The sequence below is a fragment of the Felis catus genome, chromosome B2, assembly GCF_018350175.1.
Source record: "Felis catus isolate Fca126 chromosome B2, F.catus_Fca126_mat1.0, whole genome shotgun sequence".
NCBI lineage: Eukaryota > Metazoa > Chordata > Mammalia > Carnivora > Felidae > Felis > Felis catus.
Window position 1 is genome coordinate 122,216,838 of NC_058372.1, and position 21,627 is coordinate 122,238,464.

Consider the following 21,627-nt stretch of genomic DNA (forward strand, 5'->3'; position numbering starts at 1 on the left):
TATTGTGATAGCGCTTAGCCATTAAATTTTAAAAGGTAGTACCTAAGTTGGGTTTTTTTCACCATTTTTATTCTTACCCACAACAAATAAGGGTATCTTTTTCCCTTACCTTTACCAAAAATGTATAATATCAATTATTTGATTATTTGAAGACCTGATGAGTGAAAAGTGGTAGGTTACTTAATTTGTTTAATGTAATTATTAGTGAAGAAATAATTTTACATGCTCCTGGTCATTGGCATTTACTTGTAACACTTTTTCCCATATTCTTATTGGTCTGCTCATTTTTTATATTTGACACCTGAGAGCTTTTTTACATTTATGAACACTAGCCCTTTGTCATGTGTCTTGAATATATTTGAGATTTATATTTCCTTTTTCGAATTTGTTTATTGTGTTTTCTTACCCATGTAAAATTTTATGTGACCAATTTCATCCATTTTTGACTTTGTGGTTTCCCATTTTCATATGCTTTTAAAGGCCTTATGTAATTATTAATAATAAAAAGCATTTCAGCAGTTATTGAATGGTTACTATGAACTGGGTATACCATGGCATGAAGGAAAAAGGGACAAAGATGAATAAGAAGCCTTTTATTGCTTCAAAAAGTATCATATTAAATATAAAATATTTTGTTCTGTAGAAGGAATGAAGTAAATAGACCTTTTCCCCTCTACAAACAAACAAGGGAACAGATAACAATTCTCCAAACTTGTGTATCTTTTTTTAAAGAAAAACTTAAACCAGTCAAAACATCAACACCTATAGTAAATAATAATATTTAGAACTGATCAGCAAAGAAACCAGGCCTAGAACTCAAGGTCTGTTTACATACTGATACTGTGAAGCTCTCAAAACAGTGCCACTTCTTCATTAGCTCAGGCAAATTCTGCAGGACCTACAAAAAGAGAGGTATTTTATTAATGCACTTTGTAAAAAATGTTTAACCAGGACTCATCTCAGTAGCATTTTTAGACACCTAACTATAAAGACCAGATTTTGCTCAATGTTGATGTAAAAGAATACTGTTTTAAGACATAATCCTTGCCCTTAAGAAAATATAGTTGGAGAGCCAAAATATGCACAAATGAGACAAAGAATAATTTGAAGGCAAATAGGGGAGAGCATTCCCTGTGCCTATAAGTGCACATACTGACAGCTTAGAGAAAGAGTGCCCAGTCACCCTGTAGCAATCAACAAGTATTCCTACCAACTCAATATAGAGATTCCATAAGTTGTAAGCTTGCAGATCATATTGGTATTTGCCTACATAAAGGACTTTGAGACAGTGAGAGAGATATAAACAGAAATAAATTTCTGTGTGTATAAAATTACATAAAAATATAAATATCTACCAAAAAATTAAATAAATAAGGACAACCCCAAAGTCTTGATTTTTCTGTTAATATAGTGGAGCAGAACAGTGAGCAAGCCATGAAGGCAGGTGGTCTAGAAAATTCACTTATCTTTGTTTTCATACACATACTGAAAATTCACCCACAAATCACATACTAATGTTGCTGACACTCATCACTCCTGTAAATGCCCAGCCTGACCCTCTTTGGCTTGAGATGCCTATCAACAAAACAGGGTTCAGAGGGAAGGTCGAAAGAAGAAAAAACGTGGACCTCAGCTAGTCCACCAAACAGCTAGTCCACCAAACAGAGAGTCTACTTGGGGAAGTCTCCACTCTTGTCCCCATTCTTTGGGAGCAGAAATGTTGGTGGATAACTTGAGGGTCTCTTGAGTTTATTCATCTATCAAACACTTACTGAGCAGACACCATGAGCCAAGTAGCATATGTTTACATGGATGGAATCAAGGGTCACTTTTTAACCAGTTAGAGAAGGAACATCCCAGGCAAGAGTATGACCAGTCGGAATGGTAAATTGAACGTGTAGAAGTAGGGAAAACACTGCAGACAATCTGATGGCTAGGAGGAGGTTTCAGATGGGAAGTGGGAAAACCGAAAGTATAACAGGATTGAAACTGAGGCGTGGGAGCACCATCCTGAGTATGAAGAAGTACATTTGTCTTTATTCCTCTATCCTGGAATTTCAGCAAAAGAGAATTTGGAGCTGATCATCCACTGGGCCCTTGAGTTGAGAAAGGCAAAGAAAATTGAAGCCAAGATTCCCACATAAAAGAAATCCTTCAGCAGAGGGGATTTCAAACAGCTTAGCTAAATAATGTCCATTTGGGGCTGCTAGAGAGAGAGGGAAAGTTGTATTCAGGGGGTGAGGCAAGCAGGAAGAAGGCAGTTGTCTGGATGCTTTCTTTGCAATCTAGATAATACTAGAGTTCAGCCAGTGAATAAACAAAATTATAAGTTTGCTAATACTTCCAATCTCAGAAATGCCGAAAAGGAAAAATATTTTTTCTTTTCCAGGCAAGAGTCATGTCAGGGTAAATCTCAGACCAGGCTTGGTGTTTGCACATTTCCCTCAGTGTATTTCGGAGTCTGGGAAGTACAGAGGCCCCACAGGGTGGGTATGCATCATTTGCTTTTATTGCATTTAAGTTTTGGAACATGCAATTGGTCTGTGCTGTTTTATCAGGCTACATGGCAGGCATATCTTTGACAGAGTCTGTGTTGGAATCACAATTTTGTAAAAAAAAAAAAAAAACGTTAAGTTCAGGTCTGGAATCTGCATGTTAATATCCAGGTCCTGCAATGTTTTTAACATCACATACCTACTACAATGATGCGTAAATCTAGAGAAACCATAGGCTTTAAGACAATAAAGAGCAATATGCTAATAAAGCCGAAATTTACTATAAGAAAGCCGACTTGCCCCGACACCAGAATGGAATCTGTTTACAAGGCACTAGCAGCATCTCTGACTCTTCCTTCCTCTTTCTCTATATTACAGGGAAATCTAATCTATATTAGAGAAACTCAAACTACTCTAGAAGAATGCAATTTAAATAATTGCATTGTGTAATTGAAATAATTATACAACTCTTTTTGTTACACATTGTTGAAAACTAAATTGAAGACAACCTCTTTACCTTAACCTCTCCCACCCTCCCTCTTGCTTCAATCTGTAGAACAGGTTTAGAATAAGTGTATTCCTTATTATGTAGCAGTAAAATCCTTTTCCTATATATTTAATAATATGCTGTAGAACCATTCCTCAAGTCAGATTTAAATGTGCAAGTGATTAGATTTGGGATGAGAAGTGAGACAGCTGGCCTGATTTGTCTAGGGGAATCACTCAAAGCTGAAGTGTAATGTTCATGACTAATTCCCCTCTCGGATATCTGCATCACACCCAGTCCTTGTTTATTAGCATACAATGTGACCACCTGAGAACAAAAACTTTTGTTAAATTACCTCCTGCTTCCCTAAGTTCTTCATAGTGCTGACCAAAACATTCTATGCAATTCATGTAAAAAGTCTTCAGCTGAGAAAAGATTATATTTCTTTCCCTCCTTTCTCCTGCTTCCTGGCCCCTTGTTTGTTTGTTTCCCTTCAATATCAAATTATCTTCCACTACGTTTCTTTCAGTTTGAACATTCTCAATTTCTCCCTTTCCATTTATCAATCCTTCTGCCACTTTTTCTTATATCCTCAGTTTAAACCCTATTCAGTGATAAGTGTACTTCGCAGACTGAACAGATGGATCACAACACTTTTTTCCTTAAGATTTCCATGTATAGCAATTTTCACTTCTCAAATAAAATAATGGTGACGAAGGTAAAAGTATCCAATCTTTTCCACGTGTCTATGCAGGTTTTAAAGCAGTTTTTCCACTGCGTGTACCATGCAGCTTCAGAAGGCAGGCTCTTTACCACTTTTGATTTGTAATTTTTATTTTGTTAAACAGATTGTTTCTACCGTGAGAATGAAGATTATTATCTATCTTTAGTAGGCTTTCTTTTTTAGGGCAGTTTTTTTTTTATTTTTAATTTTTTGGGTCTAGTTGACACACAATGTTACATTAGTTTCAGGTTTACAACATAGTGATTCAACATCTCTACATGTTATGCTATGCTCACCCCAAGTATAGCGACCATCTGTCACCATACAATGTCACTGCAATACCATTGACTATATTCCCTGTGCTGTACCTTTTATTTATTATTATGACTTTTTCATTCCATAACTAGAAGTCTGTATCTGACACTCCCTTTCACCCATTTTACCCATCTCCCCACCTCCTTCCCTCAGGCAGTGATCGGTTTCTTTGTATTTATAGGTCTGATTCTGCTTTTTGTTTATTCATTTGTTTTGTTTTTAGATTCCACATATGAGTGAAGTCATATGGTGTTTGTCTTTCTCAGTCTCACTTATTTCACATAGCATGATACCAACTAGGTCCATCCTTGTAGCCACAAATGGCAAGATCTCATCCTTTAATATGGCTGAATAATGTTCCAGTGTGTGTGTGTGTGTGTGTGTGTGTGTGTGTGTGTGTGTGTCTGTATCATGTCTTCTTTATCCATTCATCTACCAATGGACACTTAGGTTGCTTCTTTATCTTAGCTATTGTAAATAATGCTTCAATAAAAATAAGGGTGCATATTTCTTCTCAAATTAGTGTTTTTTTGTTTTCCTTGGGTAAATAGCAAGTAATAGTATGGCGCAAGTGCCTTTATTGTCAGGGAGACCAGAGTGGCATATACAAACAGAAGATATGAGGGGATTCCTTTCGTGTGTTTGAGCGTCACTAGGTCACGGAGAGGGAAGGGCAAGAGGGAGCTTGTAGCAGGCAGGGACCAACCTTACTTATCACACTGGTGTACCTGATCAACTTGGAAGGGTGGGAATACTGAAATATTTGGAAAATATGAAGTTTTGAGAATTTATAAAACTTAGGCTATCCAAGGCATGGGCCTCAAATATAGAAAGTGATGTCTCATTTTACTGGAATTAAAATTATCTGATGTGGGCAAAATGTAAAGAGAACATAAAGGGAGAAGAGGAGCTAAACTCTGAAAAAAATGAACATTTATTTATTTAATATTTATCTTATCCCATTCAGTAGGCTATCTTTATTTTTATGTAGTCCCAATAGTTTATTTTATCCTTTGTTTCCCTTGCCTGAGGAGACATATTTGGAAAAATGCTGCCACAACTGATGTCAGAGAAATTATTACCTGTATTCTGTTCTAGTATTTTTATGGGTTCAGATCCCGTATTTAGGTCTTTAACCATTTTGAGTTTGTTTTTGTGTATTGTGTAAGAAAATGGTTCAGTTTCATTATTTTGCATGTAGCTGTCCAGTTTTCTCAACACCATTTGTTGAAGAGACTGTCTTTTTCCGATTGTATATTCTTGCCTTTTTTGTGGTTGATTAATTGATTACATAAGCATGGGTTTATTTCTGGGCTCACTATCCTATTCCATTGACCTATGTGTCTATTTCTGTGCCAGCACAGTACTGTTTTGATTACTAAAGCTCTGTAGTATATCTGAGATCTGGAATTGTGATACTTTAGCTTTGTTCTCCCTCCACAGTCAAATTGGACCCTTCTTGTATCCTTCTTTAACCACAGCTGTTAGAATTCATGTCAAAATCTGTCCCTGGTCCCAGTACCTTCTTTTTTTTTTTTAATTTTTTTTTAACATTTATTTATTTTTGAGACAGAGAGAAACAGAGCATGAATGGGGGAGGGTCAGAGAGAGAGGGAGACAGAATCCGAAACAGGCTCCAGGCTCTGAGCTGTCAGCACAAAGCCCGATGCGGGGCTCAAACTCAGGGACTGCAAGATCATGACCTGAGCTGAAGTCGGACGCCTAACCGACTGAGCCACCCAGGCGCCCCCCCCCCCCCAGTACCTTCTTAAGGTCACTGGTATCCTACACACCAAATCCAGAAGCCCTTGTTGGGTTTTATTCTCTTTTACTCACTGTGGCATTTAATGCTGTTGGCAGCAGCATTTTTTTCTAGAACCCACTCTTCCCTTGTTCTTGGGAACACTTTATATTTCTAATCTTACTCATTAGTCAAAAGACATGTATTGAACAGAAGGGCCCTAAGTCATGCATGTATCCTTTTCATTGTCTCCTGCTGCTCTTTTCATGATTCCTGATGCCCCATCCATTCTCTGTCTTTCACTCTCTGCCTCTGGTCTGTCTGCCTAAGAGTCAAATTAATAAGATTAGAAATTCTGAGTTAAAAGGACTGTAAGGACCAGTTAACCCACGTAGCATTCTACAGATGAAGAGTTTACACCCAGCAAATTACGGGTGTCCCCTGCAATCTTGTAGCTAGTCAGTGGCAGAGCCCATATCAACTCATGTAAAAGCCAGGGGGATTTCCGTGCTGGCTCTTTCTTTCACTTGTGTGAAATTGCATTCTGGACCTTCTAAAGTTCCAGATCCAACTCCACTCTTGAGTTTCTAGTCTGTCATCATATTTCTGTTCTTCTCTATTTCAGAGACTGGTTTTAGTCATATTTGATTTCTCCGAATTTTGCACTTCCTTCCACCCTTACAGCCAAATACCCATGATGTTCAATGAGTCTTTCTTCATGATGGCCTGAGAGTCTGCTTGTTTTCCCTTCTCACTGCTACCACCTTGGCTTAAAGGTGCATCTCAGTGAAGCTGTATAATGGTAAACATCTTTTCAATGGTCTTCCAGGCTTTGGTCTCTCTATTATCAGTCAATTCTACATGTCATTTTTGGAAATATCACTTTTCCTACATTAACCTGTCACAAAACCAGTGCTTATCTCCATTTATAAGCAGTTCTCTTTAAAAAATGTTAAATATTGAGGAAAATAAGAGACAGCCCTTTGGAGAGGCAACATCTGTGACAAATGGACCTCTATGGGACAGTAACAATATTTCCTTCCTTCTCTTTCTTCCTTCCTTCCTGCCTTCTTTCCCTTAACAAATATTTACAAATATTTGCTGAGCATTTGTACTGGGTAAAGTTTCATGCTAGGAGCTGGAGATACAATATTAAGTCTTGCTTTGGGGTATTTTATAATTTCTCTGCAGATTAATTGCATAAACCTAAGAAAAAAGAATTCTTCCCTAAACTGTGATCCCACTAGAAAAAATAAGAGAACCTGAAATGTAGTGCTTAGATTGGGAAAGTGAATATACCCGTTAGATTAAGTAATGATGGTAACACAGTATTGACAAAGAAAAGATACTAAATATACACTTGGGTGTTGGTATTTATTTAAACGTCCATACTACATTCTGCTATCAAAATTGTTAATCAAAGGCTTATACTTTGTTATTAACCAGTATTTATAGACACTATTTTAATTAAGGGCTTTCTTTTCTTGAAAAGGGCTTAATTGGCTATGCTGATCTATACCCTCGCTATTATCCACATTTGGAAAAGCTTAGTTAGTTGCTCCAAATAAGCATAACTTATGGCAGTTTCTTATAGCCAGGTCTAAGCCTGGTGTAAACTAAAAAATCTCATATATTTCTTTCTCAATAGCTTCTCATTGTTTTTAGCACCAATTTCAATCTTTTGGCCTTATGTTTAGATTCCTCTAGTATCTGGTCACAACCTACCTTATGACAATTCATCTCCTGCTACTCTCCAATTCTTTACTCCACTATGCTTACAATTTCCTTGGATATTTCTTTGGGTTTACCTATCTCGTTTCTTCTTTTGGAATACCATCTCTTAATTCTCTCCATCTCTAATACTATTAACCTAATTAAATTCTTACTCCATGCCAGCTAGTGCACTGAGTACTTTTATCTGTTATCTCATGTAATTGTTACAATAACCTACGATCCTAATGAGCCTCTTATGAAGGTAAAAATATGGGGGCTTAGAAGAACTAAATCATCTGCCCAAGGCCACACAATCAGATCATTCCAATTGCAAAGTCTAAGTGTGTAGCCATTATGTTGTGCTGCTTCCAAGGGCTTATACCTATACTTCTGGGTAATTATCTTTGTAACATGATAAATTATCTGACATCTCTGAGCTCTGGCAAACCTAGGAGAATGTATATATATAAGATTATGTAGATATAGATACAGATATGGATATATAGATATAAATATCATTAAAATAATTTTTGTTATTCATTTATGGTTATTATGGTATAAAATAAATGTCACTATCTTGGATTATTTAGAAACATAGATCAAAGAAGTAAAACTACTGTCAACAGTGAAGTATGGGTGGCTTTGTTTTTCAATGTTTGTAAATCCTTTTCCAACTATGGTTTCTGAATACCCAGAAGGCAAATGTAATTAACATGATCTACCCCAAGGAACATACACTTAAGGAAAACAAGCATAGGTACTATAAATGTCTAAAGTTATGAGATTTCTTAATTTTTTGTTAATGTTTATTTATTTTTGACAGAGAGAGAGACAGAGCACGAGTGGGGGAGGGGCAGAAAGAGAGGGAGACACAGAATCTGAAGCAGGCTCCATGCTCTGAGCTGTCAGCACAGAGCCCAGTGCGGGGCTCAAACTCACGGACTGCGAGATCATGACCTGAGCCGAAGTCAGACGCTTAACCGACTGAGCCAACCAGGAGCCCCTAAAATTATGAGGTTTCTGAGTTAGAAGTGAATTTTTAAAAATATTCAATCCAGATGAATTTTCATAATTATTCCTCATTCTCGGTTAGAGAAAATATGTCTTGGTATTCTCGAAGAGAACTTCAAGGCATTAATTTACTTACTGCTTCATTTAAACAAACAATACTCATTAGCGCCTGTTTTGAGCTAGCTCTTCTAGGCTCAGGAGATGCAGTGATGAAAAATCAGAGTTCTTATTTTCATGGAGTTGAGAATCTGAGGAATAAGCATTATATCAATCACCATGCAGATAACTACTTGTTTACACCTAGGATAAGGGAAGTACATGTTATGATTGGAGTGCTTAAGCAGGGGAATGAATACTAGGTAATCCAAAGTCTTTCTCGATGAAGAGACATTTAGTTAAAGAGGAATGCAAAGTTGCATAGACGTTGATCAGCTGAAGCAGATTGGGGAGAGGTTTTGCTGACAGAGGAAACAGCATATACTCAACTTCAGAAGAGAAAGAGAAGGCTGTTATGGCTGGACTTCAGAAGAGAGGAAGGAATGGCTGTAGACAAGGCTTGAGTGATGCTCTTCCAGGTTATGTTATGTTTTCCAGATTTTAGTCTAAAAGAAATGGGAAGCAATTAACTGATTTTAAGTGTGTGTGTGTGTGTCCATATTACAGGAGGCAGCATGATCAGAATTTTATTTTAAAGATACTTCTCTCACTGGCATGTGGAGAATAAATTTATAGGGAGATTCTTGCAGTCTGCCCAGCAATGATGACTGTACTAAGGTGGGGGGGGGGGGAGAAAGGAGATGGAAAATAACTGATGGATTTGATGCATACTTTGTTTTTTTAAAAATGCTTATTTATTTATTTTGTGAGAGAGAGAGAGAGAGAGAGAGAGTGCAAGCAGGGGAGGGGAAGAGAGAGAGAGAGAGAGAGAGAGGGAGAGGGAGAGAGAGAATCGCAAGCAGGCTCCAGTGCAGAATCTGATGCGGGGCTCAGTCTCACGGGCTGTGAGATCATGACCTGAGCGGAAATTAAAAGTCAGATGCTCAACCGACTGAGCCACCCAGGCACCCCTTGATGCATATTTGAAGGTAGAGCTAGCAGGGAGTAATGAATGGTTGAATGTGGAATGTGACAAAGAAAAATATCAGGTATGATTCCTAGGATTATGGCTGGAGCAGCTGAGCTTATTGTATCACTACTTTGATGGAGAATACTGGAGAAGAATGAGGAGGAGGAGGCACAGAGAAAGGGAGGGAGGGATTGTGGGAAAGAGGGAGGAAGGGAGAAAGGGCAGAAGTTAGGAAGGAAGCAAAGAAGGAAGGAGAATGAGAAGGTCTTATGGAGAAGACTGTTGTTCCGTTCTGGGCATGTTGCAGAATTTAGGATACTTATGACTTATTCAAGTGAAGTATTTATGGAGGCAGTCAGAATATTGATTATAACTCTGAAAAGAAGTCTGGGTTACAGATATAAATTTGGAAACTAACATCATGACTCTGACATTTGAAGAAAAATGACATAAATTAAGGGCTCCTGGGTGGCTCAGTTGGTTAAGCGTCTGACTTCGGCTCAGGTCATGATCTCACGGTTCATGAATTTGAGCCCTGTGTCAGGCTCTGTGCTGACAGGTCAGAGCCTGGAGCCTGTTTCAGATTCTGTGTGTCTCTCTCTCTCTCTCTCTCTCTCTCTCTCTCTCTCTCTCTGCCCCTCCCATGTTCGTGCTCTCTCTCTCTCTTTCTCTCTCTCAAAAATGAATACAGGTTATTTTTTTTAATAACATGAATAAGAAAACAATAAAGTGAGAAGTGAAGAGAATCTAAAAACTAAACCCTGAGAAACGCCAGCTTTTAAAAGTCAAGTGGAGGAAGAGGGGATAACAAAGACTAATAATGAGTGGCCAGAGAGAGGATGAGAAGCTTAAGTGCATAGTGCCCCAGAAGACAAAAGAAGAGAACATTTCAAGGTGGAGGAGATGGGTGGGCCATCCAGCTAATGTGACATGAAGAAGTTGGTAAATCCTGTCTCCATAACACGAGATTTACAAATAGCTAATAAGCATATGAAAGGATGCTCCATATCATTAGTTATTAGGGAACTGAAAACTGTAATCACAGTGAGATATCATTACATGTCCACTAGAAATAGCTATGTTCCAAAAATCTGACAATACAAAAGGTCAGTGAAGATATAGAGAAACTGGAAGTCTCATATATTTCCAGTGGGAATATAAAATGGTACAGCCACTTTAGAAAACCAGTTTGACAGTTCTTAAAAATCATGTTTGCGGGGCGCCTGGGTGGCGCAGTCGTTAAGCGTCCGACTTCAGCCAGGTCACGATCTCGCGGTCCGTGAGTTTGACTCCCGCGTCAGGCTCTGATCTGGGCTGATGGCTCAGGGCCTGGAGCCTGTTTCTGATTCTGTGTCTCTCTCTCTCTCTCTGCCCCTCCCCCGTTCATGCTCTGTCTCTCTCTGTCCCAAAAATAAATAAACATTGAAAAAAAAATTAAAAAAAAAATTAAAAAAAAAATCATGTTTGCTTACCATATGGCCCAGCAATTCCACTCCTTGGTACGGACACAAGAAAAATTAAAACATATGTCCACACCAAGACGTGTATGTGAATGGTCATATAAGTGTTATTCATAATAGCCAATAACTAGAAACAATTCAAATGCTTATTAGCTGGTGAATGGGTAAAAATAATATGGGCTATCCACTCAATAGAATCCTAGTCATCAATTGGATAAACCTCCAAAACATTGTGCAAGTGAAATAAATCAGGACAGAAGACCACATATTGCATGATGCCATTTATATGAAATGTCTTTTAAAAGACCAGTTTACAGACAGAGCAGATGAGTACCTGCTGAGGCTGGGGGTCAGAATGGCAACTCACTGCAAACTGAATAACAGGGTATTTTAGAAGATGATGGAAGTGTTCTAAAAGTGGATTGTGGAGATGGTTGTACCACTGGATAAACTGACAGTTGTAGAACTTCAGACTTACAGTGGTGCATTTTATGGTGTATAAACTATACCTCAATAAAGCTTTAAAAAATGGAATGGTACTCCTTCTTGACTAACCTGCAATGAAATAGTCCCTATAAGCCTTCTTTCCTCCTCTAAATTTTACTATTTGTTTGTAATCTTCCTTTACTATGGTAGCAATATATTCTACTTGTTTTTGAACCTAAATCCAGTGTGGAGGAGAACTTCTTTTCTGAAGTTTGCCTTAGAACATAAATGGAATCTCTTCACTCAGCAGTTTGATCTCCACAGGTCATGCCAATTTGTAGATTCTCAAGGATGTCTTAAGGTTCCCTTCAGGAAACTGGTTCATTCTGGAGGAATCCTGAGGTTTGGATAATATGCTCTACCAACAGAAGCCCCAGGCCTATATCAGAATGTAGGTCTAAACCAATTCAGGCTCTTGCTGAACCACTGCCAGTCTGACCCGAGAGGACCCTGGCTCTGAGCCCACTCTGTCCAGCTTGCTCCAGCTGGAAGATCTTGCTTGTTTTTCACACTAACCTCAGGGTGTGAATAAGGGAAGGACATCAGTTATATTCTTTTTTTACTTTGTAGTATGTATGACACATAATAATTTACAAACTTGCTCTGTTCAAACAACATTTTCAAAGAAAAAGTTCTATCATCAGAGATTTCTAAAGAAACATAATTTTGGAATGTGGTGGACAAGTCAAAACTGTTCTTTAGTCTCTGATTTGTTAACATCGAAAGTTCATTGGACAGATTCTAGGCATTCCCTGTGGTATTTGGAGCTGTGAATCTTCTGTGCATTCAGACAGGCCAAAGTAGCAGATGAGAGCACTGCTATGGGTTTGTTTCACTCTGGTGAATGTAAATGATTCATGTTCGGCAGGGTAAGAAAATATGCACAGCCTCAAATATGCAGTTTGACTCCACTAGTAACCCAGAATGCCCATCAGTACACCTAGCATTTTTAAGTGTGCATCATAACTCTCCAAGGATCAGCATCATCTTCCCTGAGATCATTATATATCTACAAAAATAAGTAGAAGGAGGAAAATGTGGAGCAGGATTGAAAGAGGAAGCAAATACAGCCTCGCTTTTTTGTTGTTGTTGTTGGTGTGGGACAAGTTGTATTGAGCCCAGGAAAGCAAACAGACACTTTTCAAAGTCCATGGAGGAAAATGCAGAAATTGCTAATCTGAAAATGGCCCTGGTCACCTGAGTGCTGTGATATTTTGGGTGCCCCTGCTCTACTCATGATTCTCGACTCATGAGCAACCCCCTTTCCAAGAAACTACTAAAAGTTCAAGTGTTTATTCATATATTATTTTTAAGTTGGTAGTACAGCAGAAAGGCATAGTTTCCTTTCTTGCAATGGGAAGTGACGTGACAAGCCCTTTTTTCACCTGCTTGCAGGATTCAGAGGGTTTCTGCTGCAAACAGGCTTTGGTTACACATCTTCACGGAGTACGATGTGTTTTGACTTTACCATGTCACATTCCAAAAGTGATGCTGTGTTTACAGGTGCCATATATTTTCTCCCAGGCCAAGCCAATGAGCAGAGACATTCCTAATCTTTCTGACAAGATCTTAACTGCAATATTGTGCTGTGTTAGGAAAACTAGATTTCAAAGCAGAAGCAATACTTATAATTTCAAGATGAGAACCCAAGAGTAGTAAGAAATGATAAATGAAAAGAATCTGAAAGAGTGACACTCGTTAAAATAAAAATCCTTATGGAGATGAGTCTACATAAAGTCATAGATCATTAGGGACAAAGGAAGAATGTATATGCCAGACATTAAAATGGCCAGTTAATTTTATCTATTCTTACCATGGGTTAAGAATTCCATCCACATGTCTCATTAGCAATGCTGAGAAAAGCAAGGCAACCTTCAGAGCATTGTTAAAGTCATGAATGTATTACAATGAAGTCAGAGTGAATTGAGGCAAGAGATTAAAAGGACTTCCAGACTAGGAGTTCTTAACTAGAGGTCCATACCAGAATCATCTGGAGAAAGTGTTTCATGCCAGCGTTCCACTGACAATCATTTTTATTCATTTGGGTCTGGAGTGAAACTCAGGCATGTGAATTTTGAAAAATCCCCAACCCCCCACCCCACCCTGCCGAGGGATTTTTATAATAACCCTAGTTAGGAAAAGAAAGCATTTTCTACTTTGTAATTATATATCTGCCACCTTCTCCCCTAGATTTCAAACTCTTTTGAAAGGAGCCTGCCATATTTAACTTGTGTCTTTTGCTATGCTTACCACAGCTAGACTGTAAGCTCCAGGGGGGAAGAACGTGTGCTAGTTGTTTTTATTATTGTAATTCCTCCTGCCCCACCCCCACACCTCCAGCTAGAAGAGCACATGATCTATCATTGATACCCAAGAAATTGAATTTTGAAAATGAATACTAGATTTGAAAGTTAGACCAAAAACCACATCTCCCAGAAGAAAACAAGCAGTAAGTTCTTTGGCATTGCTTTTGGTGATATTTTTTTGATTTGACTCCAAAGACAATGGCAGCAAAAGCAAAAATAAACAAATGGGACTACATCAGATGAAAAGGTTTCTGCACAGTGAAGGGAAACACCAACAAAATACAAAGGCAGCCTTCTGAATGGGAGAAATTGTTTGCAAACGATATATCCAATAAGGGGTTAATATCCAAACTATATAAAGAGTTCATACAGCTCAATGACACATAAACAAACAAAAGCAATCCAATTAAAAAATGTCAGAGGATTTGAATAGACATTTTTTCAAAGAAGACATACAGGTAACCAACAGGTGCATGAAAAGATGCCCAACAGCACTAGTAACCAGAGAAATGTAAATCAAAACCACAATGAGATATCACCTCTCACCTGTCAAAATGGCTACCAAAAGGACAAGAAAAAACAAGTGTTGATAAGGATGTGTAGAAAAGGGAACCCTCATACACTGCTGATGGGAATGTAAATTGGTACAGCCACTGTGGAAAACAGTTTGGGAGGTCCTCAAAAAAATTAAAAATAGAACCATCGTATGATCCAGCTATTCCATTTCTGGGTATTCATTCAAAGAAAATGAAAACAGTAATTCAAAAAGATATATGCACCCCTATTTTCATTATAGCATTATTTACAATAGTCAAGATATGGAGTAGCCTAAGTATTCACTGATAGATGAATGAATAAAGAATATGCTATATGTATGTGTATAAATATATATAATAGAAACTAGCCATAAAAAAGAAAGAAATCTTGCTATCTGCAACAACATGGATAGACCTTGAGGGTATTATGCTAAGTGAAATAAGTCATACAGAGAGAAACATATACTTTTCACTTATATGTAGAATCTAAAAAATAAAACACAGGAACAAATGAAACAGAACAAAACCCATAGATACAGAGAATAGACTGGTGGTTGCCAGAGGGGAGGTGAGATGGAGGGTGGATGAAATGGGTGAAGGGGATCAAGAGGTACAAACTACCAGTTATAAAATAAATAAATCATGGGGATATAATATACATCATGGTGACAACAGTCAAGAATATTGTATTACAAATTTGAAAGTTGCTAAGAAAGTCAATCCTGAAAGTTGTCATAAGAAAAAACTGTATCGGGGCGCTCAGTCGGTTAAAGCATCTGACTTCTGCTCAGGTCATGATCTCACAGTTTGTGAGTTAGAGCCTCATGTCAGGCTGAACAGCTCAGAGCCTGAAGCCTGCTTTGGATTTTGTCTCTCCTTCTCTCTGCCCCTCCCCTGCTCATGTTCTATCTCTCAAAAAAATAAACATTAAAAAAATTTTTTTCAGAAAAAAATTGTATGTTTGTATGGTGACAGATGGTAACTAGACTTATTGTAGTGATCATTTTGCAATATATACAAATGTCAGATCACTGTGTTGTACACCTACAAATGCATATAAATTATATTTCGATTTAAAAAATGAATACTAGGAATTTAATTCTATGTATACAGACTTAAGTTGATTTTCTTCTTTTCTATCATTATTATTATTGTCCTAGTGGATTCTCAGATGTTTGTTGAATGAACACATTGAGTTTTGAAAGTTAAACAGAAGTTATTTTAAGAGGCTTTTGCATGTTAATTGTAGAAATCAGTCTCATTACCTTATATTCATTCATGTTCTCTTTTGGGGCTTCTGAAAAATACATCTTTAATTTATATTACATTTGGTGAGAACAGCTCAATTGCACTTGCTTTCAGAAAATTGGGAATCAAATAACCAATTTGAAGTAAACAGAACAAGCAAATACAGTTGATACTATTAGATCAAGTGCCATTCCCAATGACATTATTAATGGATTTTGCCTCATAGGACTAGCATAACACTTTATTTTTTGTAGCTGATGTATCAAAAAAGCTATTTGAACCATTGATTTCTAAGGTCTTATAATCCTAATTTTATTTTGAGGAGATACTTACATGTTCTAGTGAAGTACATGAAAGGAAATAAAAGCAGTTCTAGTCATTGATTAATTACTGAAGTCGATACTGACATAATATCAGATAATGGAATATATTATAATAACCCACTTCTTCCATGTTATTCAATTTCCTGATAACTGAAAATAACCAGGAATGATAAAACTGGTTGATGTCAAATGTGGATTGTTATTAAAGGGCATCAGGCAAGTTTACATACAGAAGGTATGATTTGAAATGTTCAGCTAGTCACCTTCATATGAATTATAACAAGCTGAATAGTTCTCAAAACCTTTATTTATTTATTTTTATTTTTTTCTAATCTTTATTTATTTTTTGAGAGAGAGAGAGACAGAATGTGAGTGGGTTAGGGGCAGAGAGAGAGGGAGACACAGAATCCGAAGCGGGCTCCAGGCTCTGAGCCGTCAGCACCAGAGCCCGACGTGGGGCTCGAACTCACGAGCTGTGAGATCATGACCTGAGCTGAAGTCAGACACTCAACCGAGTGAGCCACCCAGGCGCCCCTCAAAATCTTTATTAAAGATGGTTTATGGGGGCGCCTGGGTGGCGCAGTCGGTTAAGCGTCCGACTTCAGCCAGGTCACGATCTCGCAGTCCGTGAGTTCAAGCCCCACGTCAGGCTCTGGGCTGATGGCTCGGAGCCTGGAGCCTGTTTCTGATTCTGTGTCTCCCTCTCTCTCTGCCCCTCCCCCGTTCATGCTCTGTCTCTCTCTGTCCCAAAAATAAATAAAAAACGTTGAAAAAAAAAATTAAAAAAAAAAAAAAAGATGGTTTATGTTTTAGGAACAGTGTACTTGCAGTAGACCAAACTGAACATGTATAGGTGGAATATGTACTTTTTTTTCCATCTTCACTACTGAACTTACGTTCTAGAAAGTCTTTCCTATTTCCCCTCTATCTATGATCTTGCCTCTCTTTGAACCCATATGTATTGATTTTGTAGCTCACTTATGCACTTACCTTGTTTTGTCTTCTTTTAGACACTTTACCAAATTGTAAACACCTGTAGAAATGAAACTCATTCTTACTCATGCTGTGTCCTGTTATGACAAGCACATAGCAGGTACACAATTATAGGCTCTGAATTAATAATCTGTTATCCAGAAATTAATAATGACAATATCTTCTTAATCCCAAGAATAGTTATACCATTGTCACTAAAGTAAAAAGAGAACATTTGACTTCAAATTTTGAAGTGATTTAAAGTGTATCTTTTAAGCTGTCACCGAAGTCATTTATTCTAGTTAAAAACCTGATCCATTTATTTCTATTTTCATGCATAATTTATATCCCACCTACTTCCAAAAATTAGTTGAAGGAGCCATTAAGAATATGCCAATTATGGAAACTACTAAAATATCAATAACAAAACCAATCACACAAAGTTTTATTCTGAAACTATCTGGGTATTTTCAAATGTTTAGAGGTCAAAATATTGACTACACCTATATGCATTATCTCTATGCCAAGTGGAGTTTGGGGAGGTTTATTTGTTAAATATTTTAAGGTAATTATCCAGTTTATCATATGATTCTATTTCAAGTATTATTTTTCTTTTAATCTACACTATTAACTTATACTGTTATTTAAAATGGTATGAACTATATATATATTCAGGTGAAAGATACCTTAACTCTTGACTTCAAACTAGTTTATGAAGAATTCCCAAGAGTTGGGAAATCAAACATTTTAAAGTCTCTGCAAAACCACAATAACAAGAATTATAACTGATTCCCATTTTCCTTAAAAGATGATTTGAGGGGAGGAAACAAGAGAGACTGTTCCAAGAGAGGAACCAAATGTGTCTCCAAATGGAGACACAAGGAGAGAGGAGAGACCCCAACAACAAAAGCTTTCCATATTCCCACCATCCAAAAATGCACTTCCAAATTGCATAATTCCGATGAGCTCCACACAATTAACCTGGCCAAAGGAGTTGTGTGGTTGCCATTTAACTTCCCACCCAGCTATGGTGAAACATGCAATACAGCTTGAACATGTCATTTAAATTGAAAATGAAGCATTTGGGCACATCGGTATAAGATGGGTCCTTCTAAATCTGAGAACACATTTACCCAGGTGGGTTCAATCATAATTCCTACTCTGTAAATAAAATTTCAATCGAGCTTGAAAAACTAAAAATTGATTTTTAGAGGTGTATTTTTTTTAAAGAAAATGTTTGCAGAAAAGGAATTGTAGTTCAATTTTAAATATTGGGTTATTTGATTTAATGCCTTTCTATTTGAGATGGGACTACAATAAAAACATATTAAAGAATTATCATTAAAATATGTATAGAAGTTGGGGCGCCTGGGTGGCGCAGTCGGTTAAGCGTCCGACTTCAGCCAGGTCACGATCTTGCGGTCCGTGGGTTCGAGCCCCGCATCGGGCTCTGGGCTGATGGCTCAGAGCCTGGAGCCTGTTTCCGATTCTGTGTCTCCCTCTCTCTCTGCCCCTCCCCGTTCATGCTCTGTCTCTGTCTGTCTCAAAAATAAATAAACGTTAAAAAAAATAAAAAAAAATATGTATAGAAGCCATCAAATCAGGTAAAGGAGACAAATCCTGTTTGTTCAATGAAAGCAATTGTGTAATGGAATAAAAATACAGGAATGAGATAAACTTTTTTTGAAAGTTAGGCTCTAAATTGACAATAATATGAAGGCTGTCTCTCAGTACCCAGAGGCACACCTGCAATAAAGAACTTTATATCATTAAGAAAGAAAGTAGCAAATGACTCGAAATACATTAATAAGGACAATGAATAGTAAAAGCTAAGGACTGTATGTCCAAAGTCGATGCTATTTAATCAAGTCCTAGGAAACAAACTCAAGTTTACTTCTAACACAACAGATGAACTTGCTGCCAAATGCGAGGTGCCATAATAACTGTATCAGGGAGAGAAAAGTCTGCCCCAGAACTAGAAAGAGATCTGGTATCCTATGGCCTCTCTCTGATAAGTACTAATGCTGCTGGGCCCATGGGTAATTCACTTACACTAGTTGTGTCCATTCTTGACCTTATCTTATGTACCTTAAGTTCAGTGCTGGTCTGCCTGTAAGAGTTTTAAGAAAGATCAGAGTTAAATGTGGTTGTAGGCTCCTGCAGGGCTGTTAGGAGCAAGAACACTGTGGAAATAGAGGCTAAAAAGTACACTCACTGTAGCCTGGGAATGGAAATAAGGCCTCAGGAAAACACTTAATGCATTAGAACCAGGCAGAGCTTTCTACTTGTAAATAAAGGCTTCTGCTGCATACTGATAGGGCTTGCTAAGCCATTAGCATTAGTGTTCCTGGAGGAGCCAAGAGAAAAAGGTAGGGGAAAAAAGAATAGGAGGGAAATTTTCGCAGAAAAGAAATAGGCTTGCATTTCGTACCTCTCCTTCACCTAGCACTTGCTCCTTCAGCTTCCGTGTCTCACCCCAGGGTCTACTGCATCCGCCCCAAATGTACCTATCTTCTCATTTCCTGTAAAACAAACATTTTAAGAATCTCGCACCCTTTCCCACACGTCTTCCTCCATATCTGATACATTTCTTTGTAACTAGCTATAAAACTTGGTGCCGCTTATAAGAAGTGTAACTGTTGAACAAAATGGAGGATGACTTTTGGAGAGGCCAGGCCTAGAATGTGCCAAGTGATGGATATATGAGAAAGCAGAGAGAGGACAATTCATTCTCCTTGCGTTGATGCAGTCACAGTTGGGTGAAGGACAGGAGTAGAGGGGTGGATTAGAGCCAGAGGTGGAGCTAACTGTGCAGGAGCCTTGCTGCAGATGAACATGTTCATACCTGAATATGTTAATTCGGTGCATCGGGTCGCTGACAGATAAACCTCCGTTGGGGCTCAAGGTAACTACTCCAAGGCACTGTTCTCTAAGATTAGCCCAGCCAATCCCTAAGAGTTTTTCTAGCCTGTGACTTAATACTTACATCTACAGCCCTAGCCTCTTATTGTGCACCTGTTCCTATCTGACCAAGTCAATTTTCTGCTTTAAAACCTTCAGTTATGATCATTGCTACCTTGTATGGGTTTCTACCACATGCCCAGTAATGTGTTGATGCTTTCCATATATCTACTATAATCCTTGCAGTGTATGTACTATGATCGGTGCTACTGTAAAATGTATATAGCTATCCTCGTTTTGCAGATGAGGGAAAGTAGACATGAAGAAATGAAAGAATTCGCCCAGGAGTGCAAAATTGGTGACATAACTGAGAATCAAACCAAAATAAGTCTGGCTCCAAAATCAGTGCTCACTGCTCTAGAGTTCAAACCGTTCAGTGGTTCCTTGGTGTGCTTCCCAAAGCCCTCCACAATCCTGCTGCTGTGTGCATTCCAGCTCCTTCTCTGGCCCTCCCTTCCTTCCACTTACTGCTATGACAATAGTTAAATACTTACAACTCACCCCCCCCCCCCCTTCAGTGTGTGTTCATGCTCTTTCCTCCTCTTGGGACACTGCTCTCCAATCCAGCTTAGCACCCTCATCTGTCTAGATGTAGGTTCCCTCAAGAAGGACTCCCAGGTACCTCCCTCAGATACACAGCCTACACCCATCGGAGTGCTTGCAAAATAGTGTGCTGTCACAATGATCATTTTCAGGTATGTTTCGCCTACACAGTAAGCCTCATGAGATAAGAAACACGTCTTTCTCACCTTCACATCGCTAAAACCCAGGGCAGTGCTTGGCACAAGCAAGAACTCTCAGAGTGCTTGAATGAAACTTTTTTGAAACTTTAGAAATACTTTCCCATTGGGGTGTGTGTGTGTATGTGAGAGACAGACAGACAGACAGATAGAGAGACAGAGAATAAAAGTGTGTGTCTTTAATCTTCTCAACTTGATTTCATGTTTTTTAAGAATAGGGGAATCCTATTTTTATTATTGTTCTCTTTCAAAGCCCCTTGCCTGCTGAAGACAACAGAATGACTGACCCTGTTTATGTCAGTGTAAAATACACCATGAAGGTGAACTACACAGAAGAGAAAGTCAGTGAGGGCAGACGGCAACAGAGAAAAGTACAAATATACTTTGTACATGAATTTTAACGACTTGCTAACAGATTTAAGATTCTTTTTTTTAAAGAAGTAATTCATCTTTTTTTTTCAATTTTTTTAAAGTTTATTCATTTTTGAGAAAGAGAGAGAGACAGAGCGTGAGTGGGGGAGAGGCAGACAGAGAGAAGGAGACACAGATCCAAAGCAGGATCCACACTCCACGCTGTCAGCTTAGAGCCCGATGCAGAGCTGGAACCCACAAACTGTGAGATCATGACCTGAGCTAAAGTAGCTTAACTGACTGAATCATCCAGGCGCCCCTAAAGGATTTAAGATTCTAACGAAATTATGCAATATAAAGCCAGGCAATTAGGAATAAATGTTTTGTCTGAGATAATATAGAAAGAAGAAAAAAATGGCATTTGAACTGCTTACTTCAGTTTGGGCACTTAATTTAGCAATGCTTCCCGACAACTAAAAATCAGAAATCATTTAGTATCATGGATTATCAGTATTCATTTGACTACAAAAAACAATAGAAAATCTGACTTACATATAGGTTCTTTCTTCTCGTGGAGAACTGAAGAGGCAGTCAGCTTTGATTCAATAGCTGGATTATGTCAAGGTCCCATCTCTGCAAGCCTCTGTCTTTTCCTCAGGCTTCTCATCTGTCATGGTTGCAAGATTGTTGCT

General features: G+C 38.1%; 1 protein-coding gene across 3 annotated transcripts in view; it reads left to right on the top strand.

Annotated features, from left to right (window-relative positions):
* PDE7B (phosphodiesterase 7B) overlaps nt 1–21,627 on the top strand; it is a 579,566-nt gene that overhangs the window by 289,615 nt on the left and 268,324 nt on the right. The window contains exon 1 of one of the 3 annotated variants that reach the window (XM_045058099.1): nt 2,395–2,486. The exons of the other annotated variants lie outside the window; for them this stretch is intronic. The gene's annotated coding sequence lies outside the window, so the exon portion shown is untranslated. Of the gene's footprint in view, nt 1–2,394; nt 2,487–21,627 lie in introns of those variants that run through there. 3 annotated transcript variants of the gene reach the window in all.